Raw genomic sequence first — 4,493 nt, 5'->3', positions numbered from 1 at the left:
ACTTTCTGCACACAAGTTGTATTCATTTGTGCCTTTTGATTTTGTCACAACGGTCGCACAGCAGTACTGGCAGGCCAACAACTACATCCCCACTCTTCACGACGCACGCCTGTAGAGGCATAGGGAGAGGTGCCCAGGGCAGAAGCATCACGTCTACAAATTTTTTCAGGGCATGCAGCACACGACTGACTGACTGACTGACTGACTGACTGACTGACTGACTGACTGACTGACTGACTGACTGACTGACTGACTGACCGACCGACCGACCGACCGACCGACCGACCGACCGACTGACTGCTGTCACGCTTGTGGTTGTCGATGTAGTCGGAAACCGCAAAGCATTAACCAAGTACTCCGGATGTTAGGTTCAAAAACGGTTTATTGATCAAGCTGACGTGTGCCGACGTATATTTCTTCCAAGACAAACGTATCAAAAAAGAGCATCAGGGCCATCGGGTGAATTTTCTTGTCGTATTTCTTCAGGGGAGGCCACGCCCGCCATTTGTAGCACCACATGCGGTGGTTGAAGGCCTCGTCATCTGAAAACACCTCGTTGTTTGAGAGCACAATCACGGGTGTCCTGGAAAAGGTCTGGTCAGCGGTGTACTTGACAATCACCGAGTCTACGTCACCACCAAAACTTTTTTGACAGTATCGAAAGCAGATGACTCACAGTTTGGCTCGTTTCATAGCAGAAATCGACAGTCCACGGTGTCCTTTAGTGGAAAGCTAGTGTAGCAGTTACAGTTGCGAATGGTACCGCGGTTATTGTAAAAGGAAAGAACAGGATCAAAAAAATTTTTGTCTGCACTCGGAGGGGACACAATTTTCATGTAATTTTTTTGAGACCACCTTCTCGACCAGGCTGTACAACTTGTTGACAAAGGCCGACACTTCGTCGTGGATGCCGTGAAACTGAAAGTTTAAAAGTTCCATCTTGGCATCAAACGACGCGGGCACATTCATGTAAAAGGTAGCGAGGTCGCCATGTGGGGCGTCAAAAAGTGGCTGCGTGTTTTTGTACATTTCAATAAAGTCTAGGGTGGAGTACAAACCCATCTCATCATTAAACACTTGGATGGCTCTTTGAAGGCGCTTGTCGCCTAGGCGAATAAACCGAAAGACCGGGTGCACCAGCCACTTGGGGGGGCGCACAATGTCGCTCGGCGGCGATACAGGGTTTTCGCGTGACCAGCCGTAGATAGTTTCTTTCGATGCTCCTTTTGCACGTTTTCGGCACTTTGTACTTTTTTTGCGCATACTTTTTCAGCGTCTCCACCGCTCGTCTGACCTCCGTGGGCGTCGTCACATGCATCTGAATACGAAATTTTCGGGTGCAGTATCTCCAAAACTCGGCCGGGCGCGTGTCCATGACTTTAGAATTGTCCAAAAACTTCATTTATAATGTCAGGACACCAATCGCTTCCTCCCACTTTAAGGTATTCCAACAGTCGGGGCTTATTATTGAGATACTGGACGAGATTGTAGAGGTCCCATGCGCTGGCATTTGTAGACAAAATTGACGAGCGATTTGGTCGTCTGACAAAGCCAGCGAAGATAACACATCGGCACGTGCCGTTGCTCCAGCTGCAGTCGTGTAGGACATGGACATGTGGTAAAGTGGTTGCTCGTGAGTGGAGTGCGACGGCTGCGACTCCGTTCTAGGTGTTCTTTATTTGAATCCTCTGACAATATCGTTACTAATTGTCTCAGCTTCTCTCTCTCGAGCGGGAAACACATCGTGCACAAGCTTTCTTCGTTTTGGAACTGAGTGTAAGTGCATTGCCCAGCGTGGAGGGGATTGTAAACTTTTTTCATCTCCTCTAGCTCCTGGTTCGGGCACGTTTGAATTTGATACTTCTCCCACGCCTCGATCAGGCTCTGCAAGTATCGCCATGGTTTTATTAATGTCATAGGCATGCTTCTCGTGGATCGAATCAATAAACTCTGTAGTTTGTCCCTTGGAATATAGACGGCGTCACCAAAAAGCACTTCCAAATGGTGATATAGCGGTACCTCGCCTTCTTGTTCATCATGCTGACGTTTACGTTGTTCTGCAATGGTCTCTATTCAAAGAGCAAGAAAAGCAACAATTCAGAATATAGTGAGTGAGTGAGTAAAAACAATATTGAACATGTCCGGCGTCATTAAGCGGGGTGGGGCTGCAAGCACCCCGGCCTAGGTGACGGCCTCGAGTTCTTGGACCCGGGTGGCTTCCTGGGCTTGCCGGACGGCCCACAGTTGATCGGCAAGGTCGCGGCTGAGCAGAGCCGCCTCCCATCACGCCTCGCGGTTTGAGACTGCCATGTTTACCGGGTTCATAGGGGACTGCTGCGCGTTACCGGTACACTTCCACAGCATGTGCTGCAGCGTCGCTCTGGCTCCGCACGCCTTAGACGCGTCGGACGTATAAATGCCTGGGTAGCAGAGGCGAAAGATCACTGGATTCGGGTACGTGTGTGTCTGTAGTTGTCTCCAGGCAACCTGCTGTTTCTTGTTTAGTTTGGCGTGGGGTGGTGGATATTTGCATCTCTTCAGTCTGTAGTGTTGCGTGATGTCTCTCAAAGTGGTCATGCGATCCCCACACGTCCATTCCCGCATCGCTGTCGAAGTGTGCGAGACATCGGGACTGTCGGCAGGCGTCGCAGCTCGGCGTGTAAGTCCTCGAGCCGCGGCGTGGGCAGTCGCGTTACCCGCAAGCGGAGGGTCCGTGTGGGCAGGGGTCCATACGAGGAAACTGTCGTTTTTGCGGCAGATGTTGCGTTCGTGAATTCGGAGAATGCGGGCCGCTTCGCGGGAGATCCGGCCACTGGCGTAGTTACGTATCGCCGCCTGCGAGTCACCTATTATCAGCTCGGCGTCCGTGGTGGCTATCGCGAGGGCTATGGCAGCTTCTTCGGCCGCCTCCGTCTCTTCCGTGCCTATCGTCGCACTCGTGACGCAAGTTCCTACATGATCCGTGATCGCGACCGCGAAGCCGCGGAGGCACTCGTAACGGGCCGCGTCCACGTAAACTGTGTCTTTGCTCTTGCTGAATTTCTTTTCAAGGTCTTGGGCGCGCCTATTGCACCGACCGATGTGAGGTGTCGGGTGCATATTTTTAGGCAACGGCCGAATGACGATGCGCTCGCGAATACGTCTGCGTATCCCGACCTTTTCGCCGCGCTGCGTATGGTAGTTGATACCCAGTGTCTCAAGGATGTGTTGACCAGTTCCGGTCTTCGCCAGACGTTCGTACTGGGCGATGTTGTGTGCTTCAATTATCTCATCTAGAGTACTGTGCAACCCCAGCTCAAGAAATTTTTCCGTGCTGGTATTGGCCGGTAATCCGATTGCGCATTTGTACGCCTTGCGGATGAGACAATCTAGTTTGGTGCCTTCAGTCGCCTGCCACTTGAGGTAGGAGGCGACGTACGTTATATGGTTCATAACGAAAGCATGTACCAGGCGAATGGTATTGCTTTCCTTCATTTCGCTATGCCGATTTGTTATTCGTTTCAGTAAACGGATTATTTCATTGACCGCACCCTCTTGTCTGCGAACGGTTTCGCCGTTGTGGCCGTTGGCGGACAGGCGCAAGCCCAGTACCCTAATGGTGTTAACTTGTCGGATGACAGCACCGTCTGATGTGCGTACATTAATTTCTCTATATGCGCACTCGAATGCGGAATCGGCGTTCTTGGGTTTACGGCTTCTGCGCGAGCGTCTATAGAGCAGGAGCTCCGATTTAGCGGCGGAACATTCGAGGCCATGGCTTCCTGCAGCGTTTGCTCTACGTGGCCGTCATTTCCCTCGGCAACCCAGAGGGTGATATCATCGGCGTACAAGCTATGGTGGAGGCCTTCTATCTCAGCGAGTTTTCGTGGTAATCCGACAAGCATGAGGTTAAAGCGCATGGGCGAGATTACGGAGCCCTGTGGCGTGCCCGTAGAAACCATGTATGTGTCTTGCGATTCTAGTCCGCCCATCGCTAATCGGGCCCGGTGGCCCGTAAAAAAAAATTCCGCCATATCCACGAAGTGAATGATGATGAGCTCCGGAGGTAAACCTGGTAAACCATGAATCCTTTGTACATTTTGCCCACTCGATTTTATTTCATCGCTTCCCGTAGCGTACGTCACCGCACTAAATCGAACGATTGCTTTCAACCAATGACACGCGCCATATGTGACATCATTCCTATTTTATAAGATCTCGCGTCTTTCATCAACTACAAGTACCGCTTTCTAGTTTATAACATCTTGCATCTTTTCATCATCAGCTACAAGTACCACCATCTAGTAAACACTACGAAAACTAAACGAAAGGTGGATGCATACAGGAGACGGTACCGCCATCTAGTGAACACTGCAACAACTAAACTAGAGGTGGCTACAAACAGGGGACGGTACCGCTATCTAGTGAACACTGCAAGAACTAAACTAGAGGTGGCTACATACAGGCTACAGGGGACGCACAGCCCACGCCCTAAGGAGCTTCGCCCCTAAAAA

The 4,493-nt window shown here is 50.9% G+C and overlaps 1 pseudogene; it reads right to left on the bottom strand.

Moving 5' to 3' along the window:
- Positions 1 to 261: 261 nt before the first annotated feature.
- Positions 262 to 1,549, bottom strand: LOC119162958 (uncharacterized; annotated as a pseudogene).
- Between the last annotated feature and the right edge of the window lie 2,944 nt (positions 1,550 to 4,493).

The sequence above is a fragment of the Rhipicephalus microplus genome, unplaced genomic scaffold (genome assembly GCF_043290135.1).
Source record: "Rhipicephalus microplus isolate Deutch F79 unplaced genomic scaffold, USDA_Rmic scaffold_13, whole genome shotgun sequence".
In the NCBI taxonomy this organism is placed as follows: domain Eukaryota; kingdom Metazoa; phylum Arthropoda; class Arachnida; order Ixodida; family Ixodidae; genus Rhipicephalus; species Rhipicephalus microplus.
The sequence above is the reverse complement of the archived record's forward strand: the minus strand, read 5'-3'. Positions and strand labels throughout refer to the sequence as shown.